Below are 15,798 nucleotides of genomic sequence, written 5' to 3' on the forward strand. Positions count from 1 at the left end.
CACCACTGTCCATCTCTAGTCCTTCAAATCAAGATTTCATCAACGTTGGACTTCCCTGGTGGCTCAGTGGTTGAGAATCCGCCTGGCGGTGCGGGGGGACACGGGTTCAAGCCCTGGTCCGAGAAGATCCCGCATGCCGTGGAGCAACTAAGCCCGTGTGCCACAGCTACTGAGCCTGTGCTCTAGAGCCTGCGAGCCACAACTACTGAGCCCGCGTGCCACAACTACTGAGCCCGCGTGCCACAACTACTGAAGCCCGCGCGCCTAGAGCCCGTGTTCCACAAGAGAAGCCACCGCAATGAGACGCCCGCGCACTGCAACGAAGAGTAGCCCCCGCTCGCTGCAGCTAGAGAAAGCCCGCATGGAGCGACGAAGGCCCAACGCAGCCAAAAATGTAAAAAATTAAAAAAAAAGATTTCACGATCTTTAAGTTCCAAACATGGGAAGGAGGAGTCCTAGCCCGTGCAGAGCAGCTTCCTACAGACACCCGCCCCCTACAGGTCGGAGCCGCTGGACTAATTTTTCTTGCATTCTCCATTGGACAGAACAGCCACACCCACCCCATCTTCCTAGCCACCTTCCCTGGAACTCTGATCACCTCTTTCCTCAAGAGCTTTCTAAATTTGACTTGAGTAATGCCACGGCTCTGACCATTTATTTTAATTTTTTTTCACTGAAAAATTGCAAAGAACCTATCATGTCCAAAATTACTGTAAGTCAAATAGATTATGGTATACTAACCCTATGTGACTATTAAAATTCACCTCTTGGAAGTCTAAAGATATATATTTTTTAAAGCTAAGAATACGTTAGGTGGAGGGAAAAAAGCAAGAAACAAAACAGAATGTCTCAATGTTGGCAGTGATTTTTTTTTTCCTGGATGATGGAGTTATAGGTTATTTTTTCTTATTGATGCTTTTCAACATTTCTCATCTTTCCAAAATGAACATGTTCAACTTTTTCTTACTATAAAAGAAATTCAGTAACATTAAAGATCTTTTAGAATAAACTAAAAATTTGGGGAATTCCCTGGTGGTCCAGTGGTTAGGACTCAGCACTTTCACTGCGGTGGCCCGGGTTCAATCCCTGGTTGGGGAACTAAGATCCCACAAGCCTCGTGGTGTGGCAAAAAAAAAAAAAAAGTTAAAAGTTAAAAATCACTCATGATTCTATTTGCTTCATAAAACCACTGCTGTTGTTTGACTCCTTTTCCTATCCAGCTGTTTTTACATAGAACCTGTAATGCTATATCCTGCTTTTTTTTCCCCACTCCTCATCATATATTGATAGTCCTTAAAATCATAATTTTTGTTATGGCTGCATGATAGTCCATGAAATAGATACACCCAAATTTAACCTAGCCCTCATTATTGGATACTTAGGTTGTATTTACTTTTTGCCATTACAAATTCATTCAACAAATATTTACTGAGCACCTATGTGTTACTACTCCATGCCAGACATCATCCTAGGCACTGGGGCTACAGCTCCCAGATAAAGAAAAGTGCTACAAATTTTCATGCAGGACTTCCCTGGCGGCGCAGTGGTTAAGAATCCGCCTGCCAATGCAGGGGACATGGGTTCGAGCCCTGGTCCGGGAAGACCCCACATGCCGCGGAGCAACTAAGCCCGTGCGCCACAACTGCTGAGCCTGTGTGCCACAACTACTGAAGCCCATGTGCCTAGAGCCTGTGCTCCACAGCAAGAGAAGCCACCGCAATGAGAAGCCCACGCACTGCAGCGAAGAGTAGCCCCCATTCACCACAACTAGAGAAAGCCTGTGCACAGCAACGAAGACCCAACCAGCCATAAATAAATAAAATAAATTTATTTAAAAAAAAAATTTTCATGCATATAGATTTTTCCCCCATGTTTTAGGTTCCTTCCTTAAGATAGAGTCTGAATTGATGAGTGACTGAGTCAAAGTTGTGAAAAATGAAGAGTTCCTTTTCATTAATGAAATTCACTCGCATTCACTGATGAAACAATAAAGATACTTGAAGCTTTAGAAGTTGATAGCATCAGATTGTATCACTTACTACTCCCTCATGCTTTGAAGATTTTAGCACCTGGCTTGTCACTCTCTTCACTCTCACTTCTGTCAAATTCTTGGTGATGCTTGATTTGGTACCACATAGACAATTTTTCCAACATGCGCGATAGTTTGTTTGCAAAGATGGCCACTCCAGTTCCTCTTGTCCCACATGACACTTTGCAGTGATTTTGCTGCTCCTCGCAACAAGAGGTGGAGTCTGTTTCTCAACCCCTTGCATCTGGGCTGGTCCTAGGACTTGTTTTGACTAACAGAATGTGGCAGAAATGACACTGTGTGAGTCCCCAGAGTCTGGGCTTCAAGAGCTCTTGCAGCTTCCCCTTTGCCCTCTTAGAAAACTTCCAACATCATGTAAAGAAGTCCAGTCTGGCCTGCTGGAAAATGAGAAGCCACATGAAGGAGAACTGAGATGCCCTGGGCAACATCCACCACATATGAGGTCCTATTACCCAGCCCCAGTCGAGCTTCCAGCTGACTGCAGCCTCATGAGAGAGCCCTGGAAAGACCAAGAGAAGAACTGCTCAGCAGAGCCCTGCCATATTACCAGATAAATGGTGGATGAGCAGATAAATGGTTGGTAAACAGATAAATGGTGAGTGTTTTAAGCCACTATGTTTTGGGATGTTGTTAATATGGCAGTAGATAACCAATAAAACCAGCTTCCCATCTCCTTGGTTTCTTCTCCACCAATGAGAAGGATGTTCCCACCCAAACCTTGTTACTACCAATTGCTTCACACAGTCCATAATCTCAGTTTTAAGTATCACACTTTCCTATTACCAACTCTTATCTTTTCAGCCCGTCGTACCTGGACTCAAACAATTCTGGATACTTAGGTATGTTTACTTTTTTGCCATTATAAATGAATTCAACAAATATTGAACTTGGATCTACTGGGATCACTCATAAGGGTCACATTATGACTTTTGTGGGCCCTAGACACTTCGCCTTCATGGGCCCCTTCCTCTATGAGAGAATATTAAAAGTTATATTTTATGATTGCCTTGGTATCAGGATGAATATAATCCAGGCTGGATCCATTATTATATATTCATTTTTATTATATTCACTTTTTTCTTCTGATTTTAAACTAAATTAAAATTAAAATATTTTGTGGGCCCCTAAAACTATTGTGGGCCTTCGGCACTATGCCTCCAGGGGTAAGTCAGCCCTGTCTCTCATGCATTGATCCTACCCCCTTTTCAGCAACACCTACCACCATCACATCCACCCTTCCCTCCTTACCCAACTTTGATTCAATGATCTATCATTATAATCAGCTCCTTGCATATAGCAACTCCCTGGCACCTCTCTCCCATCATATTCATCTGGGAAAACCCCACCTCAGTGACTTCTCCAGCCTGCACCCAAGCAGCTGAACGTGGCTGGAAATAACACATATCTAGGCTGACTGGTCTCCCTTAAATTCATACCCTCAAACACCCTTTGTGTTGACCATCCATGCTCCTGCCTTTCCCCAGTTCTGTGCACTCTCTCAGCCTCCTCGATGGCTATTTTTACTTTCTCCTCTCTCCTCCAAACCTCCAGCCCCTCCTGTTCCTCCTCCCTCTGCTGGTGGTCTCGTTTCCAACTTCATGAAGAAAATAGAAGCAGTCTGAAGAGACTTTCCACGCGCTTCCTCCGCCTACCTGCATCTGTCTCCATATACTCGCATCTGTTACCATTGATGTGTTGCCAGTGTTCTTACACAGGTGAAGCCCTCCCTCCTCCTGGGCACTAGTTCCCATCCCTTCTCACCTGTGTTACTATGGGGCCCCAGCAGTTCTCCACATCCTCTCTGCATCATCAGTTTGCTCTCTATGAGATCATTTTCATCATCTTGTCTCCCATCTTAAAATAACCTCCCTCAATCCCATATTCTCTTCCAGCTACATTTTTCTGCTTCTCTTTATTGAAAACTCTTCAGAAACATTTGTCTATACCTGCTGTCTTTGCCTCGTCTCCTCTCATTTTCTGTTGAACCCACTCTTGCCCCACCACTCCACGAGATTTACTTTCGTCAAGGTCACCAGTGCCCTCACCATTGCCAAATCCAACAGTTGCTTCTCAGTCTTCATCTTGGTGGCTCTGTAAGCTGCACTGGACACAGTGGTTCCCTGGGCTTCTAGGCGCAATCTCAGGAGCTTCTCTACCTACCACAATGGCCGCCCCTCCTCAGTCTCCTTTGCTTCCTCCTCATCCTTCCAATTTCTTCCACAGCCCCAGGGCTCAATCCTCAGACATCTTCTCTTCTCATTTATTTACTTATTTGGTTGCACTGGGTCCTAGCTGTGGCAGGCAGGCTCCTTAGTTGATGCTTGCAGGCTCCTTAGTTGCAGCTTGCCGGCTCCTTAGTTGTGGCATGTGAACTCTTAGTTGCAGCATGCATGTGGGATCTAGTTCCCTGACCAGGGATCAAACCCGGGCCCCCTGCATTGGGAGCACGGACTCTTAACCACTGTGCCACCAGGGAAATTCCCCTCTTCTCTTTTCTACCTTCACCCACTCCCTCGTGATCTCATCCAGCCTAATGACTTTAAATACTAGCTATAAGCTAATGGCTCCCAAGTTTATATTTCCAGCTAAGATGTATCCTTGAAATCCAGCCTCGTGTATCCAACCGCCTGCTTGACGTCTCCACTTAATCACTGTCCAATAAGCAACTGAGATCTAGCATGTTCAAATGCAAACTCCTGATTTCCAGCCCCAAATAGTCTTCCTATGTCAGTCTCACCCATATCAGTGAATGGCCAAGTGTTTTAGGCTAAAATCCTTGGCATCATACTTAACTCTCCTTTTTCTCTCACATCCCACGTCCTGCAAATCCTGTTGACTCTGCCTCCAACCGAGAATGTGTCCGCTTTCCACAATCTGACCTCTAACACTTGGGTCCAAGCCCCACTATCTCCTTCCTGGACTACTGCAACAGCTTCCTAATGGATCTTCTATCATCATGTAGCAGCTGGGGTGATCCTGATAAAGTGGAAGCCAGCTAAATGCCATGTGATATTCTAAATTGAATCCTGAAACAGAAAAAAAAAATGATTAGTGGAAAAACTGGTGAAGTCTGCATAAAGTCTGGAGTTTAGTTTACACAAGGTACCAACACTGGCTTCATAGTTTTGACAAATGTACCACGGTAATGTATGATGTTAACACTGGGGCAAACTGGGTGAATGGTATATGGGAACTCTCTTTACTATCTTTACAAACTTCCTGTAAATTGAAAATTATTCAGGGACTTCCCTGGTGGTCCAGTGGGTAAGACTCGGTGCTCCCAATGCAGGAGGCCCAGGTTTGATCCCTGGTCTGGGGACTAGATCCCACATGCATGTCACAACTAAAAGAGCCCGCACGCCTCAACAAAGATCTGGCGTGCCGCAACTAAGACCTGGCAGAGCCTAAATAAATATTTTTTTAAAAAGGAAAATTATTCAAAATAAAAAGTTTATTTAAGAGATAGAGGTCATATTAAGTCACATCTCTGCCCAAAACCTTCCAGTAGATCCCATCTGACCTTGTTCCCTACACTCCCCATGCCTTGCTCTGCTCCAGCTCAGTTGGCCTCTGTGTTGATCCTCGAACACATCAAGCATGTTCCCTGCCTCAGGAACTTTGCACTAGCTGTTCCCTCTTCCTGAAATGCTCTTACTCAGATATTTTCACAGTTCACTCTCCCCATTTCATTCAGTCTTCTGTTCAAATTTCATTTTGGTAAAGAGGCCCTCCCTGTTTATCCTATATAATAACCCCATTCCCACCCCTGGCATATTTCCATTACCCTACTTTATTTTTCCCCAGAACACTTTTTTCCACCTGACATGTATAGGTATTAGCATATTGATATATAGACTGGCTCCCTCTACTAGATTATAAACTCCGTGAGGGGAAGGACTTTATTTTTCTTTACTGCTATAACCCAGCTCTTGATTTATCATATCACATCTTGTACTGTGTAGCACTGAATTTGTTTTTCTGTCTTTACTGAGACTTGGGTTTGTTTCATGGTCAGGGTGCAAGATTTAGGTTGATGGTGTGTTCACTGCTTTCTCATAACTTGGAAGAAGAAAAAAAGATGAATTTTCTATGGGCCAGGCCCTTCCATTTAATCCTTACCCCAACCCTGCAAGACAGGCATTACTACTTTTTTTTTTGACAGGCATCACTATTATTCTGGTTTCGTGGATGAGGAAGGAGGAGATACAAGGAGTTAGGTGACTTCCCCAAGGTCACAGAGCTAGTGAGTGATGAAGCCAGGGCTTTGACCCCGGCTGGCCTTTGCTCTGTGCCAAGCTATGGATCTAGGCAATTGTGAAAGGGTATAGCAGATTGTGGTCTCCAAAAGCGGCTGCCATGAGATCTCCCACCCCACGTGCTCTTCTTATGTGACTTTGACATTCCTCCCATTGAGAGATAGGGTCTATGTTCCCTCCCCTTGCCTTTAGACAGGCTTGTAACTATGGTGGAAGTGATGCTATGTGACTTCTGAGGTTAGATCACAAAATATGATTCAGGTTTCACCTGATTCTCTTGGGACACTTGCCTTTGGAGACCTGAGTTTCCGTGTAATCAGTCTGATTGCCCTGAGGTCACCATGCTGTGAGGAACCCAAACTAGCCCCAGTGGAGAGGCCACATGGAGAGGACCTGAGACGCATGGCGAAACAGAGAGGCCTGGAGAGTCCAGCTGCTCCAGCTCCTGCTGTTTCAGCTCCAGCCACTGACAGTTGAATGAGAGACAAAGTCAGAACCGCCCAGCTGAGCCCTTCCTGAATCACCCACAGGAATCTGAGAGATAATACAATGATTGTTGTCTTAAGCCACTAAGTTTTGAGGTGATTTGTTATATTCGGTGATAGATACCTGGAACAAAGGGAGTAACAAAATGTCAGAAGCATTCAGTGGGCAAGTCCCTTCTTTCTGGCCCTAAGTTTCCCTTGTAAACAGTGGACATTAACTCAGTGGTCTCTAAGGATGGTTCCAGCCCTAATGGTTGGTGCTTATCCATAATGATGCCACATCCCTCATTGTCCTTTTTTTGCTGCCTCCTTAATACCCAGTCATTATCCCACCACACCATTATTCCCAGAGAGAAAACTAATGCCCCCCAACACCAAGGAATGTCTGTGGATCTGCTGGGGAAAGGAGATGGGCACCTCTGGCCCTAATCTGCTTGAGATGTCTTGAAGTGGAGGTGTGGTGTAGTGAAGTAAAATGAACAGGATTTGGAATCTGGCCACTGATTGGCATTGGCTGTGTGACCTCTGAGAAAGTCTCATAACCTTTTTGGGCCTCAGTTTCCTCGTTTGTAAAATGGGGAGAATAGTACCAGCCTTCCTCTCTAACAGGGTCGCTGTGAGGTCAGGAAGAGACAGTGTGTGTACAAGCTAAGATATGTGTATAGGAGGTGGGAGAGTGGAGGCTGGGATGAGTGGTTGCTGAAGCTTTGGGGAGGGGGTGGTCCCTGGTAAAGTCAGTTTCCTGCCCTGGAGTAGAAGAAGGGGTTAGTGATGAGACAACGATGGGAAGTTGAACTGGGCTGTTCTGGGCTGTGCTGGGGCTCGTCTCTCAACATCTGTTTCTGTTCCACTATCTTTTTTAAAAAATATTTATTTATTTATTTGGTTGCAATGGGTCTTAGTTGCAGCAGGCAGCCTCCTTAGTTGTGGCAGGCAGGCTCCTTAGTTGCGGCTCGTGGGCTTCTTAGTTGCAGCTCGCCAGCTCTTTAGTTGTGACATGCATGTGGGATCTAGTTCCCTGACCAGGGATCGAACCCACGCCCCCTGCATTGGGAGCATGGAGTCTCAACCACTGTGCCACCACTTAAGTCCCCCATTCCAGTATCTTTGAGAATCCACTACTAGGGGTGGAAGCACATTGACGTAAAGGACACCACTGAGTCCAGGCTTCAGTCTCTGCAAAACTTTCTAACACACACACCCCTCAGCTATTTAACAGTCACCCAGGAAAGAGGGCTTGTCTCACTGCTTGGATTTCCAAGAACCCCCTGAAACAATCACCTACTTCTGGCAGAGACCTTTCTATTCTCTGGGTAACTGAGGCTTCAAACCTTAAAGCCATCCTCACCTCCTCTCTCTCCTCTATTCCCTTGTTCAGGCTGCTCACCAAACGTTGTCCAGTCGTCTTTCTCCTGGGACCCTGGGTCCATTCGGTCTCACTGTCTCAGTCCTTGTCCACCTTCCTCACCACACCAGACTCAGGACAAGCATTTCCTACCTGGTCTCTCAGCTCCAGAACTGCTCCTTCCTCCCATGCACCTGTTCTGCAGCATGCCTTGAGGTTAAACGCTCCGCCTCACCATCCTTGTCACCTCCCTCCCTGGCTCAGCAGCCTGAGATTGCTCCTATTACTCTTCAGGCCATATGATGTCAAGGCAAGAGTACCAGAAGCTGCTTCAAATCCTGGCTCCATCATCAGCAGCTGAGTGACCTTCAGGAGATAACTAACTTCTCTGAGCCTCAAGGTCCTCGCTGATAAAAGAGAGGAACACCCTATGTACCAGGCACTGTTCTAAGCACTTTACGTGCATGAACTCATCTGAACATCACAACTCTGTGAGGTAGGTACTATGCTTAACCCCATTTTACAGATGGGGAAACTGAGGCACAGAGCACTTCAGTCATTTGCCCATGTTTTGCAGCTAGTTAACTGCAGGATACCAACCCAGGCAGTCTGTTTCAGACACCCTGCTCTTTTTTTTTTTTTGGCCGCGCCTTTCGGCATGTGGAATCTTAGTTCCCTGATCAGGGATCACACCCTCGCCCCCTGCAGTGGAAGCACGGAGTCCTAACCACTGGATCACCAGGGAAGTCCATCAGAGACCCTGCTCTTATCCTTGGGAAAAGTGACTGGTATGGGCTGTCTGGCGCTAATCAATTCTTGTCTTTAATTTCTGCTTCACAATACAACTTAGTGGCTACTCTTCGGAGGACTTTGGGAACAGGCTGGGCTAGAAGCCTGATGACTTTGGGATCCTCCTAAACCTGCCTGTATAGTGGCCTCTTTTGGAGGGGTGCCAGTAGACATCTGAGACTCATTTCTGGCTTTGATCCCAGACCCTACCAGTAACTACTGCTCTAGAATACCCCAGATTCCCAACCCTCTGGATTCTCCACTTCCCTGAGCATTTCCTTTCTGAGTACCTGCCAATCAACCCTTCCTCCAGGGCCCCCAGCCATGTGGATTCATCTTTCTTGGCCTCCCCACCCATCACCTTGGGGGCAGGTTCCCAGGTTCCCCTCCTCTCTCCCTAATCTCCTTTCAAACCAGAAGTTTTGTGTATTACCAATACCAAATAAGGGTGCAGAGACAAGAGAATGGGGAGCAAGAGGAGCTCCTCATTCATTTGCATATTCATTGACCCACCACAGATATTTCTCTTTCTCCCCATCAGAGCCTGGCATATGGTCAGGAGCTGGGAGGGGACCACAGATGCTCAGTAAACATTAGTCAAATGAGTGCAAGAATTAATACGAATGAAAACAGGTACTGGGCCTTGACCTCAAGCAGCTTACAGTCTAGTAGGGCAGGCACATCCATTCACTACCCACACACTCCAAGTAAACAGGGGACCAGAGGCACCTGTGGGGCCTGGACCTCACGGAGATCCAGGGGCATGCAGGCCTGGCCCTTGTCCTCACCAGGTAAGGGACAATCATCTGCCTGCTTGTTTTGCCCTGCCACTGCCCCTCCAAGCCAGTTCTGGCAAGTCCAACAAGTAGGGGCTGCAGGTGGGCACTGAACTGGTGCAGGGAGGGAGTCAGGTGTATCCATGTCGTCCCACCCTTCGCTGGGCCTTTCTGCCAGCACAGGGCCCTGACACAAATGCCCTCCCCCTCTGGTTGTTTCCTGTCCTCCACCCCCACCTCTCCCTCATAGCAGGAGTTTGAGGCAGCTGCTCAAGGCCTGAAATCTAAACCAACTATTGTGTCCCTCCTTTTGGCTTTGTTTGACTGTGGGTGTTGTGGTGGGAGAAGGCTTATTATGTGCCTTAGGGGCTCCCTGAGGAGTGCCAAGTCTCAGGCCCTGGATGCCACACTTGGGGTATCTGGAGATACCTGCTCAGGGAAAGGGAGGAAGCTGGATGAGGGTAGATGCTGACTGTGGGCCTTGGGTTAGTTGAGAAGTGGCAGGGGGGGACACTTTGCCTGCTGATGTGCTAAGTGTGCAGTTGCACAGTTAGTGTCCAAATGTCAAGAGAGGGGATGCATCCATTTGGAATCATGAGAGTTTGCAGATTCCTGTGCACAGGTCTGAAAGGGCAAGAGGTTCACCCATATCCAGAACTATGAGTGTAAAGCATAGCAGTACCAGTGCCCATGAGGGGGTGGTGGAGGAGACAGCCCAGGCAGGTCCTGCTCCAGCCTCTCCAGCAACCGCTAAAGGAGCCATCCCAGGAGGTTTACCTGAAGCTTCTGGGAGCTGGGCCTCCTCTTTTAACATTTCATGTATGAACAATTACTTGGTCTATGGGACAGCGCAAACATTCAAGGCCAAATTTCAGGTACAGACCTGGGATGGAGGGAAGCCCTCTTGATTCGGCAAAGAGACAGGGGATGGCAGAACTACCCAGATGCTACTGGGTCAGAGTGAAGTGGGGCCTGCCAAACAGGCCCCAGTGCCGTCCAGAAGAGGGAGGTAAGCTGGTGCTTCTGCACTTTCTGAGCTTCCCCAGGACTCAAAATTGAAGTCTGAGAAGGGAGACACCTGCCCAAGTCTGAGTGGGGAGACAAGCCCTGCCCTCAGGGAGCCCACCAGAAGCCAGAAGACAAGACTCAGTATCATATAAAGATATATGGGATGTATATTTTAAAGTTTTTTTTTTTTACTGGAAATACTTTTATTGTGGTAAAAAATATATAATATTTTCCATTGTAGCCAACTTTAAGTGTACAATTCAGTGGCATTAACATTGATTGCCAACATTCACATTGTTGTACAACTATCACCGCTATGCAGCTCCAGAATTTTTCATCTTCCCAAACTGAAACTCTATACCCATTAAATACTAACTCCCCATCCCCCATTTCCCAGCAACTGGCAACCACCATTCTATTTTCTGTCTCTAAGAATGTGATTACTCTAGGAACCTCATATAAGTGGAATCGTGGAGTATTTGTGACTGGCTTATTGTACATAGCATGGTGTCTTCAAAGTGCATCCATGCTGTAGCATGTGTCAGAATTTCCTTTATCTGGCTGAAAAATATTATATTGTGTGTCTATACCACATTTTGTTAGTCTATTTGTGCTTTACAGTTGGGTTGCTTCCACGTTTTGGCTGTTGTAATAGTGCTGCTGTGCATAGCATTATTTCATATATATCAGTGTAGAAATATTTATTTGAGGTCCTGCCTTTATTAAGTATCTTTTAAGAGTTAAGTGGGTTTAAGAATATTTAAGAATACAAGATCCTGCAAAGATTCAAGGTCTTGATTTATTTATTTTTAAAATTATTTATTTATTTATTTGGCTGCGTCGGGTCTTAGTTGCAGCATGCGGGCTCTTACCTGGGCCCCCTGCATTGGGAGTGCAGAGTCTTAACCACTGGACCACCAGGGAAGTCCCTATTTATTTATTTATTTATTTATGGTCTTTAAAATTACATTTCTTAGGGACTTCCCTGGTGGCCCAGTGGTTAAGAATCTGCTTGCCAATGCAGGAGACATGGGTTTGAGCCCTGGTCCGGGAAAATCCCACATGCTGAGGAGCAACTAAGCCCATGTGCCACAACTACTGAGCCTGAGCTCTAGAGCCTGTGAGCCACAACTACTGAGCCCGTGTGCCACAACTACTGAAGCCCGTGCGCCTAGAGCCTGTGCTCGGCAACAAGAGAAGCCGCCGCAATGAGAAGCCCACACACCGCAACAAAGAGTAGCCCCTGCTTGCCGCAGCTAGAGAAAGCCTGTGCACAGCAATGAAGACCCAACGCAGCCAAAAATATAAATAACTAAAAATAAATAAATTAAAAAGAAATTACATTTCTTAGACTCCCATCAAATTCAACATCCCAAGTTAGGAAAAAGACATTTATACATAATAAAAGCTTATCCACCAGTGTGGCAGTCATGGACTTCTATTAATAGACAGAAGAATTAGGAAATGTGTACAACTTAAATCTAGGGAAGCAGACTGAGTTTTCACCTCTTGAGGTTTTGAAAACATTGTCAAAACAACCAGGTAAATAGGGTTCAGCTTGTCTAATTAGGTCATAAATGAGAAGATAGGCAGCCTTTCGGCTTCAAACTATTAGTAGATAATGTCAGTTGCAACCAAAATGGCTGAATATGGTTTAAGGCCCTTCAAGCTAACATGATGAAGAGTTCAAAGGACTATGGGGCTGAACCCAGGATGGTTTCAGCTCTTTTCCCAGCAGTTTCCTCCAATACCTGCAGCTCAAATTGCTGTCTTATTCTAAGACCCACTTCTTCTTTTTAAAATTTTTATTGAAGTAGAGTTGATTTACAATGTTGTGTTAATTTCTGCTGCACAGCACAGTGATTCGGTTATACATATATGTATGTTCTTCTTCATATTCTTTTCCATCATGGTTAATCACAGGATATTGAATATAGTTCCCTGTGCTCTACAATATGACCTTGTTGTTTATCCATCCTACATATAATAGTTTGCATCTGCTAATCCCAAATTCCCAATCCTTCCCTCCCCTAACCCCCCTACCCCTTGGCAACCACAAGTCTGTTCTCTATGTTTGTGAGTATGTTTCTGTTTCGTAGATATGTTCCTTTGTGTCATATTTTAGATTCCATATATAAGTGATATATGGTATTTGTCTTTCTCTTTCTGACTTACTTCACTTAGTATGATAATCTCTAGGTCCATCCATGTTGCTGCAAATGGCATTATTTCATTCCTTTTTATGGCTGAGTAATATATATATATATATATATATATATATATATATATATATATATGCCATAGCTTCTTTATCCATTCATCTATTGATGGACATTTAGGTTGTTTCCATGTCTTGGCTATTGTAAATAATGCTGCTATGAACATAGGGGCGATACAGAATGCATCCCAAGACCAACTTCCATTCCGAGGCTCTCTTCTGCTTAGCGTGGACACCACACAAACATTCATTCCAACGGGGAGACAGGATCTACATGAGTGAAATCAGGAGAAAGAACTGTCTCGGACCTGGGTGGATTGTGACCTGGGAAATACTTGCCCATGCTTACACAGGTGGGCCCTACAGCCCCTGTAGCCCTGTGGACACCAAGGCACAGACATGAAAACTGCCATCAAAAGGTAGTGAGCTTGACTCTACCACAAATTGCAGCTACGTCGTAAAACCCTGAAAGCCTAGAAGAGATCTTTAATCTTTACCGCCTTCCTCATAGTTCTTTTACAGTGAGAGCGAACAAGTATGTAATTGTGGCCTAATGAATGTATAGGTACACACGCATGTATGCATTTGTACGTCCACAGAGAAAGGAGTGATGAGGTCAGCCAGCCTCCTCATAGTAAAAAGAACTTTATCTTACATATCCTAAAAGTTAAAAACTCTGGCAGACTGTGACTCCCTTTCTTTTCAAAGGTATATTTATGTTTACTGACACTTTCCCTGCTTATAAAATATAAACTTAAATCGTTTTTCAGATTTAAATACCCTAAGTTTGTTAACCTGACAGTTCATGGGCCACCCTCCTCCTCTGGATCCCAAAACAATTTAGGGAAAAGTAGAGAGACGATCTTTCTTTTCTCTTTCTTCTTTCAGTCAGATTCCTTTAGCAAAGACTAAAAGTCATCTCAAAAAAATCTGAGTTTGTGGTATTATATCACAATGAATGTCACATTTTGAAAGTATTGTATGGACAATTTAAAGGGAACCATGCGGAAACGTACAATGACCGGGAACCCTTATTTGATAAAGCTCTGCAAGAACCAATATAATTGATTCATTTAGTATAATTTTATTAAATTAATAATAATAAACAGTCGAATGGGATTGAAAAACGGGGACAGGATGAGAAATAAAGATGACTGACCCCTCCTTCCAAGGGCCTGGGGATCTTTGCTGAGGTTGTATTTGTTGTGCTGTCAGAGGAGTGAGTGCTTGAGGCCAGCTCCACCAGGGGACAAACTGGGCTCCCAACCCTCGGCCCAGGGAAATGGGACACCTCTCCACTCTAAAATGCTGATGAGCTGTGGAGGGGAGAAGAACAGGGGAGCAGATGGAATTCCTGGACAATTGTTCCAGCTGTCACCAGAGAAGACAGGCAGGAGGGAGCACTGGATAATTTACAGAGGAACAGATGCTGAGGCTCCTCCGGAACCATCTGGCCAAAAGAGGCCTGGGCTCAGGGTGGATTTCGTCTTTAGATCTGAGTAAACTCCTCAGCCTCCTGCCCATCCCATTTCCTCTACCTGAACTGGGGCTTTCCCAGGAGAGCTCTGCTCCCTGAGGGCCCTGCTCCAGAGTTCCACCTGGCCCTCATCCTACTCCCTCCCTCCCTTGCTGAGTCTGGCTTCTGTCTTCATTCCCGTTCTTGATATGGCCAAGTCTGGCCTTAGGGACCTGTACCTTCTATTTATGCATTTCCCTATTTTACAGTATTTTCAACGCCTTCTCCCCATCGCTACATTCCAAAATCCCTCTATCACTTATCTCCATGCCATTTATTCATTCAATAAACATTTATTGAGTACCTACTATACCAGGCATTGCTTTAGATACAGTAATGAATGAGAAAAGTCCCAGAGCTCTGGAGTTTGCATTATAGTGGGAGATGGTCAACAAACAAAGAAAAATATGTCAGATAATGATAAGTGCTGTGAAAGAAAACATTAAAGCCGGGTAAGGGAGAGTGATTGGGGATGTTGTTTTAGATAGTTTGTCCAGGGAAGGCTTCTCTGAGGTGGTAACATTTGAGCAGAGACACAATGAGAGGAAATATCTGGAGGAAGCACATCCCAGGCACAGGGAACAGAAAACCTAAAAGCCCTGAGGCAGGAGTATTCGTAGTGAGCGGCAGAATGCTATGCTATCTATTTCTTAAGTATTTATTGTGTGCCAGGCACCTGTTAGGGAATATGAAGATGTAATCAGATATAGTTTTTCCCCTGGCAGCAGTTTAGTGAGACACACAACATGTAAATAAATAATTACAGCACAGGTAGCTACAATGAAGTTATGTGCAAGTGGCTAGAGATACCCAGCAAAAGGAGCACCAGATCCAATCTAGGATATTGGGAAAGGCTTCCTGGCGGAGGTGATAATTTGAGTTGAGGGCTGAAGGAGGAGTAGGAATTCATGATGCAAGGGGAGGAGAGGGCTTGGACGTTTTCAGGCCTGATGGCCTGGAAACAGGACAATGGGGAACATGAAGTCCCTGGGAGAGGTGGAAAATGAGGCTGATGAAGGGGCGAAGAAGCTGGATCTTAGAGATTTCCATGTGGCAAGCTGAGAAACTGCCTTTTATCCTTTGGGTGATGGGGAACCAGGGCTGCAACTCCCTGACTATATTTTTGTGCTCTTTCCCCCCCAGTCTTTTTTGGTTTTCTTTTTTGAATACCAGAATCTTTCCCCACGCTTCTCGCTATCGCCCTACTCCTGACACCTCCTTCCTTCTGCTGCCAGGCCACCAAAGCCTGCTCTTACGTCCCCATCCTTCCACCTTGTCTGGCGCCCCCCTATTCCCCAGTTGGAAGCCACGCCCCCATGACCACGCCCCCGATGACGCGCGGCGCCTAGTGCGTG

This window comes from Eschrichtius robustus, chromosome 12 (assembly GCF_028021215.1).
Source record: "Eschrichtius robustus isolate mEscRob2 chromosome 12, mEscRob2.pri, whole genome shotgun sequence".
Lineage (NCBI taxonomy): Eukaryota > Metazoa > Chordata > Mammalia > Artiodactyla > Eschrichtiidae > Eschrichtius > Eschrichtius robustus.